This window comes from Acomys russatus, chromosome 3 (assembly GCF_903995435.1).
Source record: "Acomys russatus chromosome 3, mAcoRus1.1, whole genome shotgun sequence".
Taxonomy (NCBI): Eukaryota; Metazoa; Chordata; class Mammalia; order Rodentia; family Muridae; genus Acomys; species Acomys russatus.
Genome location: NC_067139.1, coordinates 3,866,358 through 3,883,633, shown reverse-complemented (window position 1 = coordinate 3,883,633; position 17,276 = coordinate 3,866,358). Strand labels below are relative to the sequence as shown.

At 40.8% G+C, this 17,276-nt stretch overlaps 1 protein-coding gene and 1 non-coding gene across 5 annotated transcripts in view; one reads left to right on the top strand and one right to left on the bottom strand.

Annotated features, from left to right (window-relative positions):
• The window catches only part of Sugct (succinyl-CoA:glutarate-CoA transferase), a 713,158-nt gene that overhangs the window by 197,696 nt on the left and 498,186 nt on the right, over positions 1-17,276 (top strand). The gene's annotated exons all lie outside the window — the stretch shown is intronic.
• On the bottom strand, positions 4,692-4,823 carry LOC127187275 (small nucleolar RNA SNORA17). The gene has a single exon (XR_007830435.1). It is a non-coding gene; the product is annotated as a small nucleolar RNA SNORA17 (small nucleolar RNA).

Below are 17,276 nucleotides of genomic sequence, written 5' to 3'. Positions count from 1 at the left end.
TTCTGGGATAGTACTGTTCGGTCAAAAAGCACCTATCTTTGCCAACTGTAGAATCAATGAAGAAGTACATAGAGGCATTTCTATGTAGCAGCTGTAACCCATGGCCCTTGATTACTAGACTAAGACTGTACCAGAGATAGTAGTGGTTCCATATAACCCCTGTTAAATTTCTTTCTTTGATGGAGCAAATGTAGAAGTGCAGCCACTCAGAAGGGCCTGTATTGGGGAGGGGTTGCCTACCTGGCTTCACTGCAGTAGACAGGTTTTTTTTCTCACATGCTGAGCCCTGGTTTCTTTCTCTGAGAAGTTCCCATATGATCTACTTCAGAGCTTGGTTATGGGATTTGAATAAAACAACACATGTTTAGCACAAAGTGTAGAGAATGGTGATGGTAGCTGTTATTTACATTAAATGACATATTTTACTATAAAATTTCTTAATTTAAGATGACTAGGTGACTGTTGTCACTGAATAATACGAGCTCATTATGGACAGAGCTTATAGTAACTACTTACAAATGTGCACTTTGTTAGTCACAGGATAGCCTGTATGTCTGCTGTGCATGTGTGTGAAAGATTTTTAAAGCTACTGTTTTTATTGTAGTCTAACTCTTCTTGGAAAGTAGTAGTGAAAATTTCATTGAGATTTTGGAGAAAAATTTAACAGTTGTCATTCCTTTTTAAAATTTATTCATTAATTCTTTATTTTTGCAATTTTTGAGCACCTATCTTTGGCAACCATAGAATCAATGAGAAAGAAACAGTGTCTGCATGAGTTTATTTTTGGCTGGGAGAAAATTAGCTAGCTACTGATGTATTAACAGTAAGTGTGCCATGATATATTCATGGGGCAGGGTACCTCTTCTGACTCTGGAAAACTTGAGAAACCGTTCTAGAAGAATTAAAGCCTTAAGGTCAGTGAAAGGTGAGTGAGGAAGTGGACCAACATGAGGGGCGCTGGTCAAGCAACTTTGACATATGCTACATATAATACACTATGTGCAAACACTATCCTATGGGAAGCTTTGAGAACCCCCTCTGTGTGTGAGTGTGTGAGTGTGTGAGTGAGAAAGTGTGTATAGATCAAGGAAAGGTGTCATTCCTAGGGGCTAGTCACTTGTTTTATTTTTTTCAGACCAGGTCTGTCATTGGGTCTTGGGGCTCAACTAAGCTAGCATCAGCTAGGCTGGCTGCTGACTGAGCCCTGGGATTCTCAGTTGGCTCCCCAGTGCTAGGATTACAAGCCTATGTCATAGTGATGGCTTTTTTATATGGGTTCTAACTGAACTGTTTCTCATCCCTTTTTGAAAAGTTTTAAGTTCACAAACAATATTTTATGTAGAAATCAAATGTTGGTGATAGTGTGGAACAAGAAAAGACAGTGAAGAGGGAGGGAGAGAAGGACACTGAAGGTTCTGTGCACTCAGTTGAGAGGAAGTGTCGGCCATCCTGGGGAAGAGTACAAGCAAAGTCTCAGTAGCCATGAAGGAATTGGAAGTCACATGAGTGGAATAGGACTTCTTAGTGAGGATATGAATAATGAAGGCATAGGTCAGAATTATTCAAATTTTACTTTAGCCTTAAAGGTAGGTGCCATTAGTTCCATTTTCTGAGACAGGAAACGTGAGAGTCAGGGCAGAGTTTATTTAGAGAGAGACAAGGATTCCCTTAAATGTGTATGATTTAGGAAAAACATTATGTCAAATTCAATTCCTAGTAATCAGTTCTTGATACCTCACCTCTATAAAGGAAGAACATCAACAATTCAAAGAAAGATAAATTTGTAGGCACCCAAGGTCTAGATGCATCAAATATGTTTCAAAGTTTACAAAGAAGTTAGGAATGAAAATATCTCACGAAACCAATGAATTTCTATTAAATGGTAAAAAGTTAAAATTTTACGCAGATAAAATTTAACTTAGATTCCACACTTAAAAATAACTTTTCCAGGCACTATTCAAATGCGTTGGAAATTTCATTAACTCTTTGAAGTTGCGAAATCCTGTGAACTTCATCTCTGTAAACTATTTAGATGCTGTGTCGTGTGATGCAGATACACAGGGACTAATGAAAGAGTGTCTACATTGTAACAGCTAATATTCAAGGCATATCACATTCATTTATTTATTTTATTTGAAGGTACAAAGAAGAAATATTGATAATAATTAAACCAAAAATTGAAATTATACCATGATGAGTTGTTTAAAGCGAAACTTTATGGTGTTGTTAAAGTGTTGATAGATGAGTCCTTGCTCAGAGAAACTTCCTGTTAGAAGTATCTGAAAGAGACTAGGATCACTACGTAAAGGGTGGTGGGCAGGGGGGGATTATGTCCGTTACTTTACCCATATAACTATGTTTATTATGTTCAAGTAAATCATCATTGTCTCATCACCCATTTTGAATGAGCAAATAAGACATTATAAAGTTTAAATAATTTTCTTAAGATTATTAGGTAGCTTGTGATAAGACTTTAAGGAGAGTTTAGGTTTTGTTGTTAATATGAGGTCTGTGATGCCAAGTTCAACACATTGAACAAAGCTGCAAATATCTTTTTATTCATTAATTTATTTACTTATATTTCTAAAGCATCTGTCCAAGGCTCTCCCTGTGCTACTTAATGTGGAAGTTTCAAAGGTGAGAGATAGAAAGGTTGTGAGGACATCAGCAAGGAGTTCTACTTAGGTGGCACTAAAACATGAAGGGAAAGGTGACAGGCAAGAAGCTTGGCATAGGGATTGATTACTGGTTTTCCCCAGGTCCACCAGTTACTCTTGCAACAATGGTTTAAGTGGTAGCCTTGCAACCTCCCCTCTAACAAAGGGAAAAATCTGATTGTGGAAGCTGTAGTATGTAACAGTGTGTCCCATAGTATACCCTTTTGTCCACACTTATTTGCTTACAAATATGCATTGTGATGATTCATTGGTTTGGTATGAAGCCTCTGGCTTCTACTGGAACCTCACTGGGACTCCTCTTGGATTTCCTGTTGCCCTGTGTCATGGATATCCTATAGTTTTGGCTTGGTAGGACCAGCCCCTTCATGCACTCCAGCAGTTCATCAATGGGGTAGATGTTAGGGTGGATGACCCAATTCAAAGGCCTGGATCTGGGCCTGAGAGGTATGTGAGTTGGGCAGTTTGCCATATCTCCCACTTTTATGACCTTGGGGATGGCTCACTAGCAACCCCACTACGAGGACCAGCTCTACCCCCATGCCTAGGTGAGGACCTGCTGTCCTGAGTATTGTGGCCAGTGAGGGACATGGCCAACTTTCCCACCTGCCATAGATGGTAAGGGATGAGGGAGGGGAAGAGCATGTCTCTGCCTCATCCATGCCACTGACCAGAAGACAAGAGGCAGAGCTAGTACGTTCACACCCTCACAGCCTGCTCATCTGCAACCCCAAATCCAGGGTCAGCTACTGTGCTGCCCTAGCTAGGTGCAGGGCATATTTTCCTGAGTGAGGGTCAGAACTAGTTCTCCCACTCTGATGACCTTGGGACCAGCTTTCCTGCCTGTTACAGATGTCAAGGGGCTAGAAAGAGTTCCATCTCTACGTCGTCCATGTCACTGCACTGAAGACAAGTGGCAGGGCCAGCTCTCCCACACTCATGCTCCACTGTGCTGCCCAGGTGAGGTGCAGGGCATGCTCTTCCAAGTTCTGGAGTTGGTAAGGGGCAGAGCCAACTCATGCTCTCATGACTCCAGGGCTAGGTCTGCCTGATGCAGGTGGTGAGGGGTGAAGGAGGAAGAAGGTATCTCTTGTCCATACCACCACACAGGAGACAAGTCATAAGGCCAGGTCTCCCATGCTTGTATCTTTGTATCTTCAGGGGCTGGCTCACCTACAACTCCTAGAATGTGTGGGATCACTCTCCCAAGTACAGGATCTGGCTAGGGCATGGTCAGCTCTCCTGTTTTCATGCTCCCAGGGCAAACTGCCAGGATGACCAGTTGAAAGGTGAGGCAAGTTCTGCACAGCCCTCAGACACCAACATGTTCTAGGAGGGCAGCCCCGACCAGGGAGGTCTGCCTGGCCTTTGGTGGTAACTGCTTCAGTAGCATAGACCAAGACATGGCCCAGGGTGGCAGCACAGTCCAGGACTCCACCATTGTCCCAGGTGGTACCACCAGCTATTCACATCAGGCTGTTCCTCACTATCCTGGAATCTCCAGTTCTGCCTCTCTTTATTGTGCCTACATCCTTCTATTTCTTATTCTCTTTTATTTCCTCACCACTTACTTGCTCCTCTTAGTGGTAACCAGGGTCTCTGAGTGTCTGGGGTCATCTCAAGAGTGTTCTCAGGGCTGCTGAGCTCCACTCGTGCATTATGGTGTCAGGCTGTGGTCATCTTGGGCATGGTCTGCCCCCCACAAGGCCTGCAAGATGCCCAACTGAAGGTGGTCTTATGTTGGCTCCCTGTCCAGGCACCATGGAGCTGGTTTGGTGTTCATCTCAGGCTTGTTCCTTCCCTGGCCTGCCTGAGTGTCCCCATGCAAGTGTCATTTGTCTCAGGTTTACTTCTAGCTCAGTCCATGAGTGGATTCTTCTAGTCTCTGGATTAGTCCTGGTCCTGGGAGCCATTAGGGTTTGCATAGTGCTGGACTACTAGTTGTCTCAAGCTAGCTCCTTGTCTGAGCCCCCTGTCTCCGGACTGGTGGTCCTCTCAGGCTTGCTTTCTTGAGGGAATGTTAGGCTACTAATCATTCAGATGTTCATAGGTCAGAACACGGAGCACAGACACAGCTTCTCTCCTCTCTGCCACCTACTGATGCACATGTGACACGGCAGCCACATCTACAGTGCTTCTAGGGGCAGGGCAGTGGTTTCCTTTTTCATTATGTTTATTTTTGACATATAAATTTATATTATTACACATGAATAAAATAAACTACATGCAGCAGGAAGAACCACAATAAAATCAGGAATTATATAAATGTTACATTCATGGTGATCTGGCTATTTGTATTTGGCAAACTTGAAGAACACATCTTTCCTATCTCATTGGGTCTAAATTTCTGAATGAAAATCAATATCCTATCTCATCTCCATCAACTTAAAACATTTATCTTGATCTAAAAACATCTTAACCCCTAACCAACTAAGCCTAATTGTAAGACTAAACCCCACCAGATCTTGAGAAGCAATAAAACTTAAATACTGGTGTGAACTGGAAATGCAGGTTAGAGCTATTCCCATGTGGTGGGATTAGCAATATAAGTTACCTGCTTGTTGTGCAATTTGAATTCTTTACATCTCAATTGCAGCCCCCTCCTTCATCACCTCCCGATCCCATCCCATCCCTCAACCCCATTCCCTCCCTCCTCTAGTCCTTAGAAAGGGGAACCCTCCTCTCTTAACTTCTGACTCATTCAGCTCATTCAGTGTCCTCTGTACTACTTGTAACCTCTTCCTCTGTGGCCTGGAAAGGCCATCCTGCCAGGAGAGAATTGAACAACATTAGAGGGCTGAGTCCATGTCAGAAGTAGTCCCTACTCCCCATATTGTGGGACCCACAAGAAGACTGTGCTGCCTATTTACTACATCTGAGCACATCCTAGATGCTCCAGGTCATGCTTCTAGGTCCATGTCCTACATGGACCTTGGTTGGCTCATCAGTCTCTATATTGTAATGTGGTTAACCTGAATTAAGTGGTTAACATCTGCTTATGAATGAGAATATGCCATATATTTCTTTCTGGGTCTGAGTTACCTCACTCAGAGTGATTGTTTCTAGTTCTACCCATTTGCCTGCAAATTTCAAGATTTCATTGATTTTCATAGCTGAATAGTATTCCATTGTGTAAATGAACCACAGTCTCTTTATCCATTCTTTGGTGGAGGGACATCTAGGTGAGATACTTAAGGAAATTGCTCTATAATTGGGAACAAGGCAAGGCTGCCCACTCTCTCCATATCTCTACAATATAGTACTGGAAGTTCTAGCCAGAGCAATAAGACAACAACAGGAGATCAAGGGTATCCAAATGGGAAAGGAGGAAGTCAAAGTGTATATAAGTGACCCCCAGAATTCCACCAGAGAACTCCTACAGCTGATAAACACCTTCAGCAAATTGGCTGGATACAAAATTAACTCAAAAAAAATCAGTAGCCTTCCTATATACAAATGACAATCATTCAGCAGAAGAAATTAGGAAAACTACACCCTTCATGTTAGCCCCAAGTAATATAAGATATTTAGGAGTTACTCTAATCAAGCAAGTGAAGGGCTTGTTTGAAAAAAAAAAATCAAAGCCCTGAAGAAAGAGATTGAACATGACATCAGAAGATGAAATGATCTTCCTTGCTCATGGAGCAGAAGAATTAACATAGTAAAAATGGCCATCTTACCAAAAGCAATTTATAGATTCAATGCATTCCCTATCAAAATACCTACACAATTTTTTAAAGACATTGAAAGTTCAATTCTCAACTTCATATGGAAAAACAAAAAACCCAGAATAGCTAAAACAATCTTGTACAATAAAAGATCATCCGGAGGATCTCCATACCTGATCTCAAGCCATACTATAAAGCAATAGTAATTAAAACAGCATGGTACTGGCACAGCAATAGGCTGGTTGATCAGTAGAATCGAATTGAAGACCCAGAAATGAATCCACACACATATGGTCACTTGATTTTTGACAAAGAAGCCAAGTCTATGCAATGGAAAAAGGATTGCATCTTCAACAAATGGTGCTGGTCTAACTGGAGGTCTATGTGTAAAAAAATGCAACTGGACCCATATTTGTCACCTTGCACAAAACTCAAATCCAAGTGGATTAAAGACCTCAACATAAAACCAGAGACACTAAGTCAGTTAGAAGAAAAATTGGGGAAGAGCTTGGAACACATTGGCACAGGAGACAACTTCCTGAACTGAACACCAACAGCCCAGGCCTTAATGTCAGCCATTAACAAATGGGACCTCCTGAGGCTGAGAAGCTTCTGTAAGGCAGGAGACACTGTCAAAAGAACAAAGCGACAGCCTACATACTGGGAAAAGATCTTCACCAACCCTGCATCTGACAAAGGACTAATATCCAAACTTTATCAAGAACTCAAGAAGTTAAACACCACCAAACCAAATAACCCAATTGAGAAATGGGGTTCAGAACTAAACAGAGAATTCTCAACAGAGGAATATCAAATGGCTGAGAAACACTTAAAGAAATGCTCAACCTCCTTAGTCATCAGGGAAATGCAAAACAGAACAACTCTGAGATTCCATCTTACACCCATCAGAATGGCTAAGATCAAAAACTCAAGTGACACCACATGCTGGTCAGGATGTGGAGAGAGAGGAACACTCCTTCATTGCTGGTGGGAATGCAAACTAGTATAACCATTTTGGGAATCTATCTGCCCTTCATAAATAAACTGGAGACATTGCATATAAGCAACTTAGTGGAGCACCTGAGAACTCTTGAAAATTATAAGCAGACATACCCAAGAGGAATAGATGGCTGGAAATAATCAAACTCAGGGCTGAAATCAATAAGTTAGAAACAAATAAAACAATTCAAAGAATCAACAAAACCAAGAGCTGATTCTTTGAGAAAATCAACAAGATAGACAAACCCTTAGCCAAACTTATTAAAAGGCAAAGGGAGAGTACACAAATTAACAAGGTCAGAAATGAAAAGGGAGAAATAACAATGGATAGTGAGGAAATCCAAAGAATCATTAGGTCTTACTTCAAAAGCCTATATGTTACAAAATTTGAAAATATAAAGAATATGAACAATTTCCTTGATAAATTCCACTTTGCAAAATTGAATCAAGATCAGGCAAACAAACTAAACAGTCCTATATCCCCTAAGCAAGAAGAAGCAATCATCAAAAGACTCGCAACCAAAAAGAGCCCTGGGCCAGATGGATTCAGTACAGAATTCTACCAAACCTACAAAGAAGAGCTAATACCAGTACTCCTCAAACTATTCTACAAAAGAGAAACAGAAAGAACACTACCAAACTCATTCTATGAAGCCACAATCACCTTAATACCTAAGCCACACAAAGATCCAACCAAGAAAGAGAATTTTAGAACAATCTCCCTTATGAACATAGATGCAAAAATACTCAATAAAGTTCTGGGAAACAGAATACAAGATCACATCAAAAATCTCATCCATCATGACCAAGTAGGTTTCATACAGGCATGCACAAGTGGTTCAATATAAGGAAATCTATCAATGTAATTAATCATATAAACAAAGTGAAGGAAAAGAATCACATGCTCATCTCTTTAGATGTGGAAAAAGCATTCGACAAAATCCAACACCTTTTCATGTTAAAAGTCTTAGAGAGGTCGGGCATACAAGGTACATACATAAATATAGTAAAGGCTATATACAGAAAACCTATTGCCCACATCAAGCTAAATGGCGAGAAACTTAAGTCAATCCCACTGAATTCAGGGACATGACAAGGCTGCCCACTCTCTCTATTGTTCTTCAATATAATACTTGAAGTCCTAGCTAGAGCGATAAGACAGCTAAAGGAGATCAAGGGGATACATATAGGAAAGAAAGAAGTTAACGTTTCACTATTTGCAGATGATATGATAATATACATCAGCGATCCCCAAAAGTCAACCAAAGAACTCCTACAGCTGATAAACAGCTTCAGCAATGTGGCAGGATACAAAATTAAAATGAAAAAAATTAATAGCCCTCCTCTATAGAGATGACAAAAGGGCAGAGAAAGTAGAGAAACTACTCTCTTCACAATAGCCTCAAACAATATAAAATATCTGGGTGTAAATGTAACCAAGCAAGTGAAAGACCTTTATGAAAAAATCTTCAAGTCTCTACAGAAAGAAATTGAAGAGGATATCAGAAAATGGAAATATCTCTCATGCTCATGGATTGGCAGAATCAGCATAGTAAAAATGCCATCCTACCAAATGCAATCTACAGACTTAATGAAATCCCTATCAAAATACCAATACAATATTTTACAGAACTGGAAAGATCAATCTTCAACTTCATATGGAAAAACAAAAACCCAGGATAGCTAAATCAATAGTATACAATAAAACATCTACCAGAGGAATCTCCATCCCTGATCTCAAGCTGTACAATTGAGCATGGTACTGGTATAGAAATAGGTCAGTTGACCAGTGGAATCAAACTGAGGACCCAGATATACATCCACCCACATATGGCCATTTGATTTTTGACAAAGAAGCCAAAATGATCCAAGGGGAAAAAGAAAGCATCTTCAACAAATGGTGCTGGTCCAACTGGATGTCTACATGTAAAAAATGCAAATAGATCCATATTTATCACCCTGTATGAAACTAAAGTCCAAGTGGATTAAAGACCCAAACATAAAACCAGACACACTAAATCTGTTAGAATAAAAAGTGTGAAAAGTGGCACAGGAGACAACTTCCTGAACAGAACTCCAACAGCTCAGACTCTAAGATCAACAACTAATAAATGGGACCTTAGAGGCCGAGAAGCTTCTGCAAGGCAGAAGACACGGTTAGCAGAACAAAGCGATAGCCCACAAATTGGGAAAAAATCTTTTCCAACCCTACATCTGACAAAGGGCTGATATCCAAAATATATAAAGAACTCAAGAAAGTAAACACCACCAAACCAAATAACCCAATTAAAAAATGGGGTACAGAACTAAACAGAGAATTCTCAAAAGAGGAATATCGAATGGCTGAGAAACACTTAAAGAAATGCTCAACATCCCTACTCATCTGGGAAATGCAAATCAAAATGACTTTGAGATTCCGTCTTACACCTATCCAGTTAGGGAAGATCAATAATTCGAATGATATCACATGCTGCCGAGGATGTGGTGAAAGGGGAACACTTCTCCACTGCTGGTGGGAGTGCAAACTTGTTCAACCACTCTGGAAGGGAATATGATGCTTTCCCAGAAAGTTGGGAATAGCTCTACCCCAAGACCCAGCTATACTACTCCTGGGCATATACCCGAAAGATGCCCCACCATGCAACAAAGGCATTTGAGCAACTATGTTCATAGCAGCCTTATTTGTAATAGCCAGAATCTGGAAACAACTGAAGAATGGATTTTAAAAAAGCTGTGGTACATCTATACAATGGAATACTATTCAGCTATTAAGAACAAGGAAATCTTGAGTTTTGCTGGCAAATGGATGGAATTAGAAATGATTATCTAAGCGAGGTAACCCAGACCCAAAAAGACACGTATGGTATATACTCACTCATATGTGGATTTTAAACCAACATAGACATCGTAGGAGAGACTCCACCCAGCAGGATATAGGGACAGTTACAGAGATTTAAAGCTAGACACTGGACAGAGTCCCGAGAGTGTAGGGTGACCCTGTTGGGCCACAGAGGAAGAGGTCATATGTAGTACAGGCGATACTAGATAAACTAAGGTCAGAGGTTAGGGGAGGAGAGCTTCCTTATCTAAGGACTAGGGGAGGGAGGGAAAGGGGATGAGAGTGGGGATGGGATCAGGGGGTAGATGAGGGAGGGGGTAGAATTGGGAGGGGAGGAGAGAGAGGGCTACAATTGAGATGTAAAGAACTCAAACTACAGAACAAGCAGGTAATTTATATTCCTGATCCCACTACATGGGAATAGTTCTGAGACTGGCAGAGATATAAATGTAAAGGCATAAGGAGGCCTCATGTGGACCACAGATTCTCTGTGACTTCTTAGAGGCCACTACTAGTAAGGCATGAAGGAAGATTTGCAAGTGCCTTACGTCGACCCATACAATGACCAGAAAACTAGCTTTAAGTGCTCTGTGCCTCCCGCACACCTCATAGAATTATAATGATAGAACTGTATAATACTTGTGAGAGATTATGTTTTCAGAACAAAATAAAGAGCTGGATCAAACCTGACAGAATTCATTCCTCCCAGCACGATGGACACTGACATCCTCCATCATCTTAGTTCCAGCCCTGGATGATTCTGTTGCTTTTACCCATCAGATTTGGACAGCTTCCAGGACAACGTTGTAGAAAACTTCTGATCCAATTTGGACCACCATTTCAATCTCCTACTAAGCCTGGAATCTCTCAACATTTAGAAACTGAACCACAAATGCAATCACTAGATTGTTTAACCATTCTCTCCAGTTTTGGGGGGCCCATTCCAAGGTATTGTTTGCCCCAATTGAACCTGAAGAAACCTTAAGAGAACAATGCCCCATTCCCTCAAAGTGTGGGGGGGATGCTATGTAGGTTGCTGTTTGCTCACTTGCTCTACAAATGCTTATTTTCATCGGGAGGTGGTCATAAGTCATTGTTGGTCTTATACAGAGAAAAAATTATGGGAAATGCAGGAATGTCTCTCTTTGCCTTTATCTTGCATACACAGGCAAGGAGATGGGAACTGAAAGGAAAGAAAGGGAGATTAAGGAACATAGAGGGAGGATAGAACAAAAGCTAGGTGATTGAACCTACTCTTTAACTGAAGGCCTTAATTGTTACTTATAATGAAGGTTATGTCTAAGTCATTGCTATAGAATTTAGTATACTGATACAAAACATGGGCATGTCAAATACTTGGCAGATTTTAACACAAGAGTATATATCCTAAGTCTAACAGATAGATATGGCTCTATCAATATATGTGGTAAATTAGTTGAATAAGGTTTTCAAAAGCCTCAGAGACACACAGAATATGGCATTTAAAGTTGTTCTTACAATCCTAAATTTCTTTGACAACAAGACAAGTTAACTCCTAACCACACCCAGCCAACCTCAAAGAAGATGATGAGCATCAAAGAACCTCCTTATGGAGATGGCTTCAAAGGTGGCAAACCAGCCATTGGGCAAAATGTCCTTGTTCCTGCCACAAACAGAATCTGCCTAAAAATGGGCAACTTAGATGCAGGCAGAATTGACGGCTGCACTCTGCCAAGTCAGGGTAAGCCAGTCCTCAGTAGTTCCTGCCCTGAAAACAGGTCTGGCAGAGATATTAGGCCAGAAAGCTGAAGATGAGGCTCCAACGCTATAAAGTGTATTGGGTGACTGGTCAGGCAGTAAACTGTCTTCAGTCAATTTGTACATTTTGGAAGCTGCTAACCCACACTGCTGGTTCACTCAGAAACTTATGTTTTAATCCTTCTAAGGTCTCTGAGGGGCATTGAAGACAAGATAGTATAGTTATACAACCAAGCTTAGTTGGTTAGGGGACAAGATAGTCTTAGATTAAGATAAAGAAGTTAAGCTATTAGAGTTGAGATAGAATAAATATTGAATCTCATTTGGAAATTTAGATCCAACAAGACAAGAAAGACACTTGCTTCAAACGAGATGAATGCAGATGGCCAAGTCACTATGAATGTAACATGTATAGAACTCATTATTCTCATGATTGTCACATGGTTCTCCCTGCTGTATGTAGTTTGTTTTATACATGTGTAATAAAATAAAAGTATATAAAAAGAATACTATGAAAGGAACATGTAAAAAAAAAAAGCCAGGCATGGTGGTGCATGCCTTTACTCTCAGTACTCGGGAGGCTGAGGTAGGTGATCTCTGTGAGTTCGAGGCCAGCCTGGTCTACAAAGTGAGTCTAGGGCAGCCAAGGCTACACAGAGAAACCCTGTCTTGAAACCCCCCCCCCAAAAAAAACAAAAAACAAAAAAACAAACAAAGAAAAGAAATGAACATGTTAGTGCATTGAAACACTATCTTAACATCTTTGTGCTTTATTATTTGATGGGTCCTATACCTTTCAGAAATAGACATTTTTTAATAGACATTTTTGAGTCATTGAGAAGTTACTTTTCCAAGGGTCTATAAAGGGCATGTGGCAACTAGCTGAAAGTGCACCGGGAAATCACCTCTGCAATTATGGACAGAAAGGATTTTAGGCTTATGGTATAGTTAGAACCCATTGTGCAGAGTTCTGTCCTATATATGTTTATATATAGTGATTTCAATTGAAAATGGAAAAAAATAGTAAAAATGTAATCATAGGCATCACAATGTTAAGACTCAAGAAATAAATTGTTCAGTCTATTGTGTGTAGAGGTACACCCGGGCTATGTTTACCTTACCTCTCTATTACACTACTGGAAAAATGCTGGAATTACAAAAATTTGATGAATCAGGCTCAGTAGGAATGCTCTTAATGATGTGCATTTTACTTTACTTAGGATAATGAGTGAGTGTAAATACAATGAAGGAACTCTGGCTTTGGAATCAAACTCCATTTTAATACAAGTCATTTGGAGCAACACAATTCAGAACATTAAACACTTTTCAACTAGCAAATGTTCTTGTGTAACTCCATGTTTTATATTTTCACATCATTATGCTCAGAAGTAAACACAGGACCAACTATTATTTTGAGTGTGGATAATTAAAAATAATTTAGTTTTAGAGGTTTTTGTTTGTTTTTTTTTTTCCAGAGGGAAAAATCATCCATGGTTCATACTTATATTTTTAACCAGTTACAGACTTTAAAATACACATTTCTGGGAGCTGAATATAGTGGCTTAAACCTGTATTCTTGAGAGGTAGGAGCTTAAGATGTAGGCGTGAGTTCAAGAACAACCTGGGATACACACTGAGTTTTAGGCTGGCCTGAGCCAATAGCAAAACTCTGCCTGAAGAAAACTATGGCCCTATAGATATCAGGATGCCTCACTGCAGTCTTGCAGCTTTTGCACTAGGCCAGTCAGGTAAGTGCCACAGATCCCTCTGTACCTGTGCTATATCCTCACACTCCCAGGTCTAGTTCTGGTCTCACAGCTACATGCTATGCACACTCACGCACACTTCTGCATGCCTGCTTGCCATTCCACAAATCCTGGAAAGGCTGCTAGGCACAAAGCTGTAAGTGCATGCTTCCCTGACAGAAGGTCCAAGCACTGTGGGTTTCCTGGCAGAAAAAGTGAAGTGCGGTGTCCCCAGTTTGCTTCTTTCAGGAACATCTGGGTCTGAACAGGGAAGGGTGGAGGAGTGTAGAGTGAGATCTGCCAGAAGATTTCTGGTCCAGCCAGGGGTGTGGGAGAAAAAGATCTCACCACAGCAAAGTGTTATGGCTCTTTCAGTTAACAGTCGTTTTAGCAGTAGATAGTGCAGGTGAACTACGTTCACCTATGCCTGATTGGGTTACAGATGGAATGCACGTCTAGAGCTGAGCCAAGCAGTGGTGGAAGATCAGGGCTCTAAGACTGATCATGATGGGTTTGCTGCAACAGCCTGGCTGGCAGTCAAGTCCATGGGGTCAGTGATGAATTCTTCAGGGAAAAGGGGGACCCTTCTTTCCCCAGTGCCATAGCTCAGAATAAACAGTCAAACTCAGACAATCTTTGGTGAAATAGATGGTGTGCTCACTTGTGCTTTATTTCATGTGAAACAGGGCCTTATAAACCTTGGGCAGTGGGAGGAATTTTGAGGATAAGTGAATGTTATTGGCTGGGAGTAGGATGTTGGTAATAGTCTATTTACACGGGGAAAGATAACAAGTAACAAACTCATGTGACTGATCACCTGTAACCACCTTGGTGTTGCGGTACATGCTCCTGAGACAGGTACAGAAACAGCAAGGAGAGAACTTTGTCCTGCACCTTCTCTTCTCACAATGAGACTTTAAGTGTCAAGTTTGAGATTTCCAGGTTTTGAACACCCTCCATCTCTAGTTCCATGACAGCTCCCCTGGAGGCACTGTCCACGAGCCCCATACCAGCTCAGTCTCCACTCCCAGGTCTAGTTGGGGTGGCGGAGCTTGTACATCGCCCTGCCCTGTTGGGGAACACAGAGTCTCTTCCACCCACACTTCCAATTCTAGATGTCTTGAAGATTATGCACACGTCCAGCTAGAACAGTGCCCCAGATCTTGCCTTGTTTTACCTTTTCCATACTCCTATGTCTAGTTTGGGCCGTGAAGCCTGTGAACCAGATGAGGCAGACCCAGGTAAGATTGACATTCATACCCTTTCTTAGTTACCACTCTGGGGATCAATGTAAAAATGGCCGACTTACCAAAAGCAATCTACAAATTCAATGCAATTCCCATCAAAATTCCAACACAATTCTTCACAGACATTGAAAGGGCAATTCTCAACTTCATATGTATCAGAGACGTGAGGACAAGTTGTAGAGGCTTTGCTTGACAAAGGACCGAAGATCTCCAGCTGGTCACTATTGCCTGTAATTATTATCTATGCTTCAGGTCTAACTTTGTCTAAAAACTACTTTGAAATCTGCTTTCCCCCCTGTAAAGCGCCCTTTTTATTTCTATTTGAGTCCATCCCTAGTAAAATATACACTGAAAAACTTTTTCCCATGGAGGATGTTGAAAGAAGGTATCTGTCCAAAGGCTTGAGACAATGAGAGCATTTTGGTTCTGCTTGAAAAGAAAGTTAGGATTTTCATCTAACAGAATCTGGTTAGATATTGTTAGCTATGGAAAACCTCAGGATAGCTAAAACATTCTGAACAATCAAAGAACTGCTAGAAGTCTCCCTGTTTCTGATTTCAAGTTATACTACAGAGCTGAAATAATAAAAATTGCATGATATTGATATAATAATAGACATGTTGATTAATGGAATTGAATTGAAGACCCAGATATGAATCCACAGTCATGTAGATACCTGATTTTTGACAAGGATGCTAGAAATAACACACTTGAAAAGACAACATTTTCAACAAACAATGCTGGTCAAACTGGACATCTGCATGTAGAAAAATGCAAATAGTTCCAAGTCTATCACCCTGCACAAAACTCAACTCTAAATGAATAGATACACTACCTGATAGAGAGAAAGTAAGGAATAGCCTTGAATGCATTGCCATGGTAGAAGATTTTCTCAACAGAATACCAATAGTTCAAGCACTGAGATCAACAATTAATACATGTGACCCCATGATACTAAAAAGCTTTTAGAAGGCAAAGGATAAATTCAGAAAAAGTGACAGCCTGTAGAATAAGAAAAGATGTTTGCCAACTCCACATCAGTATTTAAAATATTTGAAATAGGGTGGACACAAATGAATTCTTCCAGGAGGAAGAAGTAGAATAGACTTTATGGGTGGACTGTGAGTGAGTGGGGCAATCATGGGAGGAGCAGGTGGTAAGGAGGAGAGGAGATGGGGTTGAGGGAAAGAATGTAAGGAAATACAGCTAGACTTGAGGGACATTTGGACATTTAAGGGGTGGTATGGAAACCCAATGCAGTGGAAACTTCCTAAAATATATGAGGGTAATGCTAAGGATGTCTCCTAATAATGAGGGATAAGGAGTCTCAACTGGCCATACCTTGTTACCAAAATGAGGCATTTAGTAGTTGGACTGGGATACATTCACTTGAGTTGTTTGCTAAGGAAGTCAGATGAAAATACCCAAACAACCCAGACTGTTGCCAAGACAATGTTTCCTTTCTTCAAACTGACAAAGGGCCCTCATTGCCAAGGACACACCCATATAACTCATTGAACATGGAGTCCAGCTGGTGCCTACATTGAGCCTTCAACTGTACATTTTCTAGCATCTCTGGCACAGGAAGGTACATTGCAGGCTACCAAAACCGAAACATAAACACCAACCCATTCACAAAACCTTTGACATACAATCTGTCTAGTAAATATGTTAGGGCAATGGTAGCACAGAAGATGTGGGAATAGCCAACCAATGTCTGATTTGACTCAAGACCCACTCCACAAAAAGGAAACTATACCAGCCACTGTCTGGGTGACTAAGGACCAGAGATTTAATAGCCCAGAGACCTAGGGTCAAATCAAACACTATTGGTCTAAAATAAAAGTATGAATAAAATAACTCCTAATGATATTCTGCTATACTCGTAGATCAGTGCCTTACCTCGTCATCGTCAAAGAAGCTTCTTCCTGCGGCATATAGCGACAGATTCAGAGACTCATAGCCATACATTACATGGAGAGAGAAAGAGAGAGTCTAAATTGAATGTCTCCATCAAATCCTTCCCCTCAAAGCTCAAGGAACCCTGTGAAAGAGGGGGTGGAAAGATTGTAACAACCAAAGGGCATGGAGGTCACCAGGAGAACAAGACCCTCAGAGTCATCTGAGCAAGGCACATATGTCTCAGAGACTGAATCACCAAGCACAGAGTCTACAGAGGTCTGTACTAGGTCCTCTGTGTATGCAGTATAGCTTTTAGCTTAGTGTTTATATAGGACTCCTGAGTGTGTGAATGAGTAAGTCTCTGATTCTTGTGCCTGCCATAGGTGCTCTTTTTCTTTTGTTGGTTTGCTTTTTGAACTTTGATATGAGGCTTTATCTTATTATATTTTATTTTTTCATATTTT